Source organism: Rhinolophus hipposideros (assembly GCF_964194185.1).
Source record: "Rhinolophus hipposideros genome assembly, chromosome: 22".
Classification (NCBI taxonomy): domain Eukaryota; kingdom Metazoa; phylum Chordata; class Mammalia; order Chiroptera; family Rhinolophidae; genus Rhinolophus; species Rhinolophus hipposideros.
The window spans coordinates 4,899,082-4,912,349 of NC_138068.1; positions in this window are offsets into that span (position 1 = coordinate 4,899,082).

Below are 13,268 nucleotides of genomic sequence, written 5' to 3' on the forward strand. Positions count from 1 at the left end.
CCTATTTGGGCTCATCGGGATTTCTTGAGAAAGTCACAGCTGAGCTAAGGTCTAAAGGATGAGTTGGAGGTAAAGAGGCAAAGAAGGCCAGGACAGGCTTCTGCGAGAGGGAACAGCGGGTGCAAAGGACCTGTAGCAGAGAGACCAGAGTGGCTGAAGCAGAGAGGACAAGGGGAAGCCCTGTGCTGGATGAAACCAGAGGGGGGTGTGGGAGCCAGGCCCCCGACCATATGGGCCTGGGAGATCATAACACTGCTCTGGGTTTGGCTGAAGACAGTGGTTCTCAACAGAGGAGCGGACAACCCTTCCAGGGGCCAACTGACAATGTCTGCAAACATGTTTGCTTGTCCCAACTTGGCAGGGCCAGGCGGGGTGCTACTGGATCTAGTGGACAGAGGCCAGCTTACTAAACGTCCTATAGTGCACAGGATTCCCCCACAACAGAGAATTATCCGGCCCCAAATGTCAATAGTGCTGAGGTTGAGAAAGCCAGCTTAAAAAAAGAATAAGATCTTTGTGGGGTTATTAGAGGGTGACGTGAACAGAGCTGCATTTTTTAAATTTCCTCTGATGGCAGGGTGGAAAATGGACTGGTCTAACAATAATACTAACAACAACAGTTGCTGCCGCCTCTTTAATAACCACCTACTATGTACTAGATACTATGCCAAGCACTTTATAAGCATCATCTCACTCAGTTCCACAAGAGCCCCATTTTACAGATGAATAAAGTGAGTGTCAGGGAAGGGAATTCACTCACTAAGGTCACCCAGCTGGAAAGTGATGGGCCTGGGCTCTGGAACCCTGTGATGCCTCTTCAGACAGGCAGCTGCTTCCATCTGATAGAGCCGCAGCTGAGAGACACTTGTTCCATCCTTCCTGTGGACCTACGGGGCCGGTGCCTGCTCAGCATCATGCCTCTCAGCCACAGACTGTTTGGATATCTTCTCCCCCACAAATGACATAAGAATGACATGACTAACCATGCCTGCCATGTGGAATTATTCTGGAGAGTAAGCAGGTGGAAGCCCACCCCTTGGTCAATTAGGGCTGCCCTTTAATCCTGCCCGAGTTGTCAAACATACTGTATTAAGACCACATTTTTTGTAGGCACAAAGTGGGGAAGTCACGTAATGGCACCCAGAAAGGGTTCTTGGCTCCAGCCCCACAAGGGATGCCCCTTCCCAGCCTCATATGTTTCATTTCTGCAGGGGAAGAGTCGGGCCCCAGGACCTACCAAATGCTGGAGGTCCCTGGATGGCAGCCCAGGGAAGAGCTAATCTGGGGAGTGGCCAGACCCTGAGGACCAGGTGGCTAGCATTTGCGGGCCTTCCTTGATACGGTGTTAACCCAGAAGAGAGGGGTAGAGTTGTTGGGGACACCTATTGGGCACCCATCCTCCCTTCTTCTGGTAACAGAATCCCAATTTTCCTTGGGGAGCAATCTCTCCATCACTTTCAGTCTGTATCATCTTCTGTAGTTGATGCCCCACCCACTCTGAGTCACATGACCTCACATGCCCAATCAGCATGTTCCCATTCAGTCTCTGGTGTCCCTAAGGTAACAGGTTCCCCATGGCACCTGCCCAGTGGGTCCACTGGTGCTCCGTCCTAGGCACTCAGAATTTTTCAAAGGAAGAAAATCTCTTTCCACTGGGATTGCTAACTTAGATGGGCTACGTCGACCAGGGGTCACCTTACAAGGACAGCCAGTCTGAGAGTGAAGCCAACAGAGAAGAAAGTAGAACCCAGCAAGATGGAGATGACGTGCTGAAAAAGCCCTGTGAGCACCTAGATCCCTCTGTGCCTGAAGCCTGATACTCTTGCAGTTTTCACATACACAAGCCAACAAATCCCACTTTTTGCTTAAGCTACTTTGAACTGAGTTTCCGGACATTTGCAACCAAGGAGTTCCCACAACAATCCAGCCAACTCCACAGGTATCTGCAGCATGCCCATCAGCCTCAGTCCACGCCGGCCACTAGGGGTCCTGAAAGTGACGTTGACTACAGGGTCCTTAGCATGAGGAGACGACAGAAAAGAAAAAGTTTTTCTGTTACCTGTGTCTGGACAGTTAATGGGATCAGAAGCAGACGAATCAGTCCAGTCACTCTCCACTGTGAATGACATAAATCTGATTCATATGTGCTTAAGAAACAATGGGTCTTCATTGGCCCATTCCTGATGTCAACTTCAGGAATGGCGAATCCAGGTGATCAAAGATGTTTTCAGGAATCTCCCCCAGCCGTATACACACACACACACACACACACACACACACACACACACACACACACACGGTCTCACATGGGCTCTCACACTCTTGCCCACACCCTCTTGCTGTATCTCTCTCTCTCTCTATCCATTCATCCATCCATCCATCTATCCATCCACATATACATTTCACTGATTCTCAGTTTTTCACATATTAATATCTCTGAAATCAGAATGTGACTTACAGCCAAAGGCATGTCATAGTTTAACTGGCAGGCTTTTTTTTTTTCCTTCTTAGTTGTACATAAAATAATAAACTGTATGTCTTACAGTCAAAGGGATTTATTTTCTACGGCTCGCTTCTCTAGGTATCAGCCTCTCCCACTGCAAAGGGGTTTCTCCCAGGTAAGCGGGGAGAAGGATCATGGCCAGAGACGCAGCTCTAACATCCCAGAGGAAAGGGAAAGCTGATATACCCAGGTCTGTGTATAAAATGATAAGGAAGGATTCTGATTGGCCTGACACAGGCCATGTGACAATCACTATGGATTTGGAAGTAGGGAGCTATATTTACCAGGCCCAGCCCACACGCCTACCAGTTACCAGTCCCAGGTTCAGCTTCCACAATTGTCAGCTCCACCAGAGCCACCAGGAGCACAGGACGAGTGAGGAGCTGGGTGAGACGACGTGCTGCTGGACAAACATCATCAGCAAATGTCAACCAACTGCATTCACGATCCTCTTATTCAAAGCTAAGCATACCGGCCATAGAAAAATGAATGAAAACAAAAGGAGGGCAACAGAAATCACCCTCAGTGCCACTGATGGGCACTGAACACCATTCACTCTGGTGCATTTCAGTTTTCTGTGACAACTCACTAAATGAAAAGCTAAGTGGGATTCACTCACTCAGTTGTTCACTTTGCAGACCAGCCCTATTCCCAAAGGAGCCCGTTTATATTGGCTGGGACTCCTGAGCCCAGCACATGGCCTCTGCCAGCCTGGCAGCCTGTGCCAAGAGACAGACAGACGGCTTTGCCAGCCTGACCTCCACGCACGTGAACCCCAGTCAGAGCTGCTTGGCCGCCCTGTTCCTCAGCCCTCCAAAACGAGGTCAGCGGCTGGGAGGGGAATGGGACCCTCAGACAACTCCACTCCTCGTCTGTGTCTGGCTCTGGTGTGAGTGCATGAGTGGGTACAAACACTTGGAGACACACGCTTGCGTGAGGAGGCATGTACGGGTGTGTGTATGTGTTGAGCATATGTGCGTGAGTGCATTTGCACACACTGGCATGTACCAATGTGGGCTTATGCAGAGTGTGTGTACATGCAAATGTGTGTGACAAGAAATATGTACGTGTGTGTGTGCATGTCTGCATGTGTGTATTTGGGTGCAGGGCTGCACTCAAGGCCTGACAAGGGCCCCCATTCCTGCTCAGCCACCTGCCGCCACGCCCACCCCCATGAGACATCTTTTCCCTTTCAGAGCTCTCACCTCCCCATCTCAGATCTCCACTCGCTCCCAACACTCCAAGGAGATGGATGGGTGTTACTGTCCCTGTCTGCAAGATAACAAGGCCCAGACAGCTGAATGAACAGCAGCCTCTGGTCACCCCGCCAATTAGTGGTGGGACAGGCCACTGTCCCCAGGATCTTCCACCAGAAAGGGAGTGCTCAGACTCCTTCAGATAACAAAGCGACACGTTCACCCATCTGTTCAACTAACCCAATATTCAGGGTGCGTCCGAGAGCCCCGGGCTGGGGCCAGGTGCTTAGAATGCCATATCTCCAATCGTGTCAACAGGCTGGCCACTCCATAATGGAAGCACAGAGAGTTTAGGCATTGCACTCAAGGTCACACAGCTGCTGTAGAAGCTGCGGTTTTAGACCCACCCTCCAATACCAAGGCTGGGAGTGGGGGCTCCTCCCTGATAATTGCCCTTGGCCTCCGAGAGCGGCCTCATCTGCCTCATTTGTGCCGTGGCCCCTTCCCTGGGGGACAGCTTACATCCAGTGACTGGTAGGTACAGTACCTGGATTGGGGACCTCTCTGAAGGCCCTCTCAGCTCAGAGCTCCCCCCACAGGGGTGGGCAGAGACCTCCTTCTGTCCAGTCCAGCTGCTCACCCTCCCTCACAGGTGGCTCCTGAGAACTCATCCCATGAAACTCCCTGCACATGAATCTGGTCCAAAGTTGTTTCCCAAGGACTCAACTGAAGGCAGGTAGTAAGCGCAGAGCTGGGGCCTAAACCCGAGACCGATGGGCTCCAAGGACCCGATGTCCCCATCCACCTCTCTGACACCTGCCCCAGATGCCCATCTGGGCCTGCCCTCTCTCCTACAACATCCAGCAAGGGGCCAGCTCCTGCCTCCACCTCCAGGGACAAGAACGGCCTGGAAGTTAGAGGAACAGTGGGCTGCCTTGGAATGTGGAGCTATTTGTTTTCCTGGAATCTTGACTCGCCGCCCAATTTAAGCCTCTGGGGCCACAAACAACCTCCCTCCTTCCTCCCTCCAGGTTCACCTTATCCCGCCCTCTAGCAGCCTGGGTGCCTGCAAACCCCCAGGTGGTCTTCCTGCTGGGTCCTCACAAACAATATTTCTTTGGCCTGGAATTCTCTTTTGTGCCCAGGAGACCGCTGCTCCTCCCTCCTTCCTCCCGAAAGCCTCAGTTGGGCTCGCCCCCCTAGATTCTTCTACTCTGACTCCTGTATTCAGGATGTCCCCTGGGGCAATTAAATCAGTCCCCTGGGAGAGGGACATTAGGACTTCAGTTCCCCAGGTCAGAGGTCAGCAAACTCTTTCTATAAAGGGCCAGATACAAAACCTTTTCGGTGTGAAGACACAGTGTCTCTATGTCAGCTACTCAATTCTGCGTGGGTAACACAAACACAGCCATAGACAACAGGGGCGTGGCTGTGTCCCAATAAAACTTTATTTACAAAAACTGGCTGCAGCTGAATTTTAGCTGCCAACTTCTGTCCCGGGTGAGCCACACCGAGAACCACTGTTGTAAAACAAGCTAAAAGCAAACAAAACACAAAACCCCTGTCACTCATTGTGTGAATCAGACGCCCTCCCTGGTTCTCACCATCAAAACCAATTCAGAAATAAACGGGCTGCCGAGTAGGGTGACCATATGTGAGTTTGCGTGGGACTGTCGCCGCTTGCACCTTTTGTCCCAGCACTCTCAGAAATGCCACGGTGTTGATGACAAACCATATTATGCTGGTGACGCTGATCACCCTGTCATCAAACCCTATTTCAAATGTTTGTGTCACTGTCATGCGGGGCGTCCGGCGGGGCGGCCTGCGGGGTCTCAGCTCCCGCTCCCCACATAAGAACGCAGGACATGGTGAGGCCAAAAAGGAACACCCACGGAGACATAGGTAGGGAAGTCATACCACTATGGTCTCACTGGAGGCTGGGTTTACACGATGTGCGACCTGCTGTCCGCTTTGCTGCCAACCGACCGACTCTCCTCGACTCTCCTTACTCTCCTTCAGTCTCCTCCCTCACTCTCCTCGGCTCCCCTCCGTAGCCAAGGCAGTTATATCAGTGACCAATGGCTTAATGGCTACAGCTGATGGCCAACCAGCCACAGCTGACGGCCATCTACTATCTGAGCCAGCACCTCTCCACATGAGGCTGAGAGCCTGGAAACTGCTTTCTGGGGCTCTGTTCCCACAGTCACCAAAACAGCCTCACTCTTTTTGATCAATAAAATGATCGATATTAAGAATGGGAACCTAGAAAATGAATCTATGCTAATTACAAAACAGAAAGACAAGGATGAACTTCTGCAGGCAGAGAGAAAATGCTTCATAAACGGAGGGGACTTGAAAGAACGTTCATGACTCCTTTTCAGATATTTAAAGACTGTTCCATTGCCCCTCCCGGAGCTGCTGGACATGGGAGGAGAGAAGATGCAAAGGAGTGGGAACCCGGCCTCATTCAGAGAAGTGAAGGAGAGAGGCCCCTTGAGGGGCATGAACCAAGTGTGGGTTCATGGCTCCCACTTCAGAAGCAGAGCCAACTTGCTCCATCCCCTGCCAGCCTCCGATGGGGCCTTTCGGACATGGCCCTGGCTCCCGGGAGCACGGGCAGTCTGCAGCTGCCATGGTGACGTGGCAAAGACACTGGGTCAACTCCTGGCCCAGGAGATGCCCCTTCCTCCAAGCTGCCTGGGGTCAGCAGGGTGGAAACCAGGAGAGGCACATCCCGGGGATAGGAATAGATTTTTCTTGGGACATTAGAAGCCTCTGGTCAAAAGAGAAGGAAACACATTCACGACAGCGTAAGAGTCGCAGGGGTTCTTTCACAGACTTAGCGCTTCAAGATACTCTCCGGAAGGCTAAGCCAGTTACCATTTGTCCACCAGTTTTTCTGCTTCCAATCGCTTCGGACATCTCATGTGCGCTTCGGACATCTCACGTGCACTGCCCTCCCCATCTCATGTGCACTGTCCTGTGAGTGCTTGTTAGCAAGCTCTGGGGAGGGAGTGGTGATAACCATGGGCGTTCAATCTGCCTTGCTGAGCTGGAGGTCCCTGCTTCTCTCTGCCCAGGAACTTCCCTTTACCCTCTCTGAGAGGCCTCTTCCCCTGCTTCAGTCACACAGGGCACAGAAACGCCAGTCCAGAGTGCCCTGGACAAGTCAGAGGAGCCCTGGTCCCACAGCCAACTGACCCAGTGTCTTTCCAAGTTCAAATTCCAAAGTTTAGGGAAAGAGGCTCTGATTGATGTCCTCTGGGTCAGGTGTCTGCCCCGATCCAGGTAGCCATGGAGAGGCAGTGTCACCTGGCAATAAGAACCCACACCTGTGGGGAGCAAGGCAGGTCGCAGAGAAGGGGGTATGGGCTGGGGAGATGCCCAAAACGATGTCTAATCCAGGGTCAGGAATCTTTGGAACATCTGCTGACTGTGTAGAAAGCCCTGGAACACCATTTGCCCAGACCTCAGTCCCATTCTCACCTCTTCTCATTCCCACCACATCCTCCTCTTCTAAATCCCCATCGCACGTAGAGGAACTGGAGCTGAGTCAGTTTCTACAGCGACTCCATTACCACTTCTGCCAATCCTTCCTCCCAACATGAATGGTTTTCAAGAGTGTCCCCATCTCCCCATTTCCACGCTCGGGACCCCCCAGCCTGGGCCATGATCACCTCTTCCAGATTGCTGCAATAACCCCCTACCTGCTTTTCCTTCTCCAATCGTGTCCTCCCACACTTCACGCTACAAAGCAGCCAGACAAGTGTTCTTCAAACACAAATCTGAGCATTTGCCTAACACCTTTTCTGTCTTCTGCTGCCTACAGGAAAGTGTGCCAACACCATAAGTGGCCTTGTCTAATGTAACTTCTCGCCACTACACCCCCCCCCCCAGCAAGCTACCTTCAGAAGACAGAATTATGTATAATTCCCCAACCTCCCACCTACACACACATCATTTCCTGCCATGACCTTCTGCTTATGGGACCCACCCTACTAAAACATCCCCTTCCTTCATCTCCCCCTTTAAGACTCACCTCTGTATCACCTCCTCCCAAAAGTCTCTCCTGACTTATACAAACACACAGCATCTAAGGAGCTTTGTTTTTCCTCCCACATAGAGATAAGTTGTAGACTTATCTCTGTGACTAGACCCCTGAACCAGACTTGTACAATCCAAAGTGGCATCACAAAGCACTTTCATACATAAAAAGCTCTTACGAAGACAACCCAACAGAAAAAAAATAAAAAGAGCAAAGAACAGGAACAGGCAGCTCCCATAAGAATAAAAAACAAATATGTGAAAAACAATTCTCAACCTCTTAAAGAAATGCCAATATAAGTGAGATGGCACTTTTATCTATCAGATTTATAAATATCAAAAAGTTTGATAACACAGTGTTTATAACATATGGGGAAAGAATCATGAGACTTGTGACAATAAACGTTGATACAATCTCTTAGGAGGGTAATTAGGCAATAACTTTAATGGTTTTAAATATCATGCCCTTTACTCCAGAAATTCTACTTCTATAAATGTGGCTCTACACTAGAACGTACATATATTTTAAAGATGAGTATTCAGGTAAGTTCCTTCCAGCATAATTTTTGTTAGCAAAAGAAACAAACCACCACCAATGGCCTAAGGGCACAGTGGAATAGCATGCAGCCGGGAAAAATGTAGGTCGATAAGAGTTATTATTTTAATGGAAAAAAGAACAAGGTGCAAAGAAGTGTGTAAAGTATAAAGTATTAAGAGTGAGTATGAAGGGTCTACACCACACACTTAAATTTGCAGACTTTCGGGAAGGAAAACACTGACAAGTAATAGTAGTCCCCAGGGAGAGGATGGGGCTCAGGGAGGACAACACAATCCACTTTTCAGCAAAAACATCTTTTGTTGTGTTGGAACTTTTTTACCACGCTCATTTTCTTTTAATGTAGAAATTTTAAAAATAACAATCCACTGTGGTGTCCCCCCACCTCCCATTAATAAACCCCTCAAAGGCAGAAACACTTCCTGACTCATCCCTGGGCCTGTGAGGCTCTTCTGCGTGCAGTTTCACGAAGAGCTTGACTCTCCAAACACATGACCCCTGCCGGAGCCAAAGGTCCTCTCCTGACACCCACGCTTCCTGCGGGCCCAGGTCTCTGCATGTCCTGGGAATTTGAAGCCAGTGGCTGAAATGTAAACCCTTCTAACCCGGAGGGCTGGCACCAACCCCACTTCCGCCCCAGCCACCAGGGGCCCTGTGGGAAACCTCTGCTGGCCTTCCTCCCTGCCTGCCCCGTGACCCCCATGATGCTCGGGAAAGACTGGAACACGCTCCAGACTCAGACGCAGCGCTCACCTCCTGCCACTGCCTGGCCGAGTGTACTTGGAGGTAGAAACATCGCTTGATTCGACAAATACGTACTGAGTATCATTCATTCCTCCAAATATGCATTGGCACCCACGACACAGCACGTTCTGTTCTTGGTACAGCAGGGAATGGTCCTAGAGGTGCCTCGGTGCCAGAGAGCTTCCCGTCTAGAGGGGCGGGGAGGGGGGGATGAGCATTAAATGAGAAAATGTGTGTGAAGGCTTAGCTCCGTGGCTGGCACACAATGCACCCAAAGCAAACCCCTCCACATGGCGCAATGACTCAGAGGCCGGAAATCAGTCATTTTTAAATAAATGTATGTATATGAGTATATATATGTCTGTCATAGATATGGCTGTGTATGTATTGACTATATGCATGAATGTATATATAAGTCTGTCATACATAACTTCATTATGTCATTTGGGGACAATATGCTGTTAATTTACCCCACCACCCACCACTGTGGGGACAGAGTCCCAGAGAGCAGTTTCCAGGCTCTCCGCCTCATAGGGAAAGGTGCTGGCTAGGTTATTAGATGGTCATCAGCTGTAACCAGTTAGCCATTAGTCACTAATATAACTGCTGTGGCTGAGCTAGCAAGCGCGGATTGCAGCTAGCAAGTGGGGTGGGTGGGTTGGTTGGTTGGTTGGTTGGTTGGCAGAGAAGCAGACAGCGGATTGCAGCTAGCGTGTGGCTCCTACTTCCTGTGTCTCCACCCAGCCGCCAGCGAGACTTTAGTGCTATGACTCCCCTATCAATGGCTCCGTGGGTGTTCCTTTTTGGCTTCACCATATCCTGCGTTCTTGTGCAGGGAGCAGGACCAGAGTCCTTGCGTGACACCCACTCACCCACTTTGTGCTGTTTCTTTGAGACACAAGTGTTGCCACCCCACATTCACCCCTTCCCTGTCACTGCACAAATGCTTATTACACCAACTAATCGTGAGCATAATGACGTTATGATCGCTCCCTTTGAGCTCGCCCTGCCCTGGCTTCCTCTTTCCCATTCTGTTTTCCTCTACTGCATTTCTTGTTATCTGACATACTATCAAGTTCACCCATTTATTTTTGTGTTCACTGCCCCACTAAAATGGAAGTTCCAGAAGGGCAGGGATCATTGTCTATTTTTTTTTTCCATTGATTCCGTCATTTGGAAGACCTAGTGCATAAATGGCATAGGATGAGCATGCAGTGAACGAATCCATGAGGGAAATGAACCCCTACTGTGTGCCAGGCACAGTGAAAGGAGCTTGACATACATGGTCTTTATTACTCCTCAAAATAATCCTCTTGTTTGGCCAATGCCATTACTATTATCCCCCATGAAGCACAGAGAGGTTAATCAACTTTCCCAGGGACACACAGCTGGTAAGTGGGGGAGCCAGCACTCAAAAATCCAGGCAGTCTGACACTGAGCATTGTCATCCAACAGTCTGCCTGCTGGGCACTGGGGTGGACCGGTGAGGCAGAAAGATGGATGAAATGTGGCCTCTGACCCCCTGAACCTCACTGGCCCATTGCCAAGGTAAGCATGCAATCGCTTCCATTAAAAGTGTCCTGCTGGTACCTCTATTTCAGCTGAAGCAAAGGCATTATGGGTCAAGGGCACGTGAAAGGGTCTGCGAAGGCTTCTTCAAGGATGGCCAAGCCAAGGCACCCAAGAAGCTGGACGTTCACCAGATCCTGAGTCTGGATCTCTCCAAGTTGAGCAGCCTTGCTGTCACCAAGATGCACACACAAGAAGCACCATCTACAGCTGCACACTTGGGGCCCCCCCACTACCTCAAAGTAAAACCCATAGACTGAACCCTCCTAAGGAGCAGGCACCACCCAAAGCAACGAGAATCCATGGGGCCCATAGGGAAACTAAGGCTGACAGAGGTTCGTTTATTTGCCCAAAGTCACAGCTGTGAAGTGACAGAAACAGGAAGTGAGCCCAGGCCGTCCCTGGCTCTAGACCCCTTCTCTTAACAGCTCTGCTAATTTTAGACAATCCATAATTAGTTTTTGAGCAATACAACTATACTGCATTCTATTTCTCTTGTTTGTTAAAAGAAAAAGAAGTCTATTTGTTCAACGTAAATTTTTAGAAGCTACCATAATTTTCCTATTGTTTTTTTTTTTTTCTTTGACATTTCTCTGTTTTTTTGAGGCCCTCCTCTTTTGAGAGTCCATAGAAATAAATGGGATCTGGGGGTGGAGGTGGGATGCTGAGACTAGAAAGTGGGACCACCCTGTTTGGGAAATTGTAAATTACTGGGCAGGGCGGAGCTCAGATGGATTTTCATTTCTTATGCAAATGTATCTGTTCTGAATCCTGAAAGGCAGGAGGACTCGCCAGCTTTTCCAAGTGGGGCTGAAGGGTGGGGTCCACAGAATTCACACTTGGCCTCAGCCTGCTGATGCTCTAAGATTGGATATTCAGCAATTGCTCAGGAGGTCGGCATCGGAATGGAAGCAAGGTGGGGCTGGGTGGGACCCAGTTCCCACTCATCATTTGATGATGATCCCTTCTGCAAAATGGGAAGAAGATGAGATGGTCTCCACCTCAGAGAAGAGTCACTGCCAGATTCCCGTGGAGACAAAGGGCAAAGGGTACTAAAGACCTTCACCTCTGTGGCAGAGACCAAGTCTATTTGATTCTTCACCATATGCCATAAATGAGCTGGTGCACAGTAGGTGCTCAATAAATACCTTATAAACGAAGAAATGATACTATAGAGTCCATAGAGACTTATTGAAAGGTGGTTCCAAAATTCCAGGGTTAGTCAGAAAGTCAGAAGAGCCCGTGAGTGCTGTGCCATGAGTGGGGCAGGGTGAAACCTGTCTTAGGGCACCCTGCAAAGGGACTGTCAGAAGGCAGGTGCTGGTACAGGCTATAAAATGCCACGGGAATGAGAAAGAGCTTGTCAGCTCCCCAGGCTGCATCCCGTTGCCTACACTGGGCCTGGCACATGGTCGGTGCTCCTAGAAGCTTGATGAATGCATTCATAAGAGCGAGAAAGGAAGAGAGGAATTTGAGTCCCTTCCAGAGATCATAAATTATAGTCCTTTTCTAATGTCACAATCAGTACTTTTAAGGAAAAGCAACTAAATGGTTTCAAAGGACATTTCAGACACAGTGGTGAGGCTCTTCCATAAACTCTGGAACCCACCTTAGCTGTATATGTTCTGGGAGCTGAAAGGAAGGAGCCGCACAAGACTAGGGAGCCGCTCTTGGCTTCGTAAACTCCGGATTTCACTTTAATTGGCAGGCAGGCCCATGACTAAGGTCTTCTTACCCCTCTTCAGTGACCATTTCCTGAAAGACTCAAGTAATGTAATTGTCCTTTCTCAGAAACCACCACCAGGCAGAGTCATCCATGGAGATTATGCCTTTTGGGGTGGCGGTCGCATTTGGTCTGGTCATGCCACATGGAGGGAGCCCCCACCCCCAAACTGTGAATTCATCCCACTGCAGGACTAAACCCAGAACTGCCTCCCCAGTCCCGTCCGGTGGGTCGCGCACGCTGTCCTAAGAAAACCCTGAGTGGAATTTGCAGAGGGAAATGAGACCCTCCTGTGGGCTGTGGTGTCTGGAACATGGTTATGTGAGACATGGTAGCAGATAATATCATGGTTGCCTGCTTGGAAAGATTGTGCATGGGGCTTTGCGTGGGTCATCTCTTTTGACACCGCAACGACCCCGTTTCACAGAGGGTGATGGATCTGAAAGTGCAGCCCCTCCCCCACTTTACCAAATGACGCCCTCCCTCATGAAGCCATTGCTCTCAGGGCAGACATGCAGTAAGCACTCAAAACATTTTGGTCATAGACGCACAATGGTACGTTGTTTCATGTATTCAGTCATTTGAAAATATGCCCAATTCTTGTTACATAAGATGGTCCATCCATCTGATGGAATACTATACGGCTACAAAAAAGTGAGGCATTTCTTACTGCATTGACATGGAAGGATCTTCAGGAAAGATCCTTAAGCAAAAAAGAACAAAAAACAAACAAAAAAAACCACACAAACAGATCAAAATAAAAGGCAGATGAGAATGTACATTCCTGCATTTAGATATCTAGGCATCTTAAATTCAGTTTATCGAAAGTGGACCAGGTGATCGCTCCTAAACCTGCTCCCCCACAGCCCGCTGGAGTCCCAGTGATTCTTCCACACACTAAGAACAAAAACCTTGGACCGCCAGCACATGGAC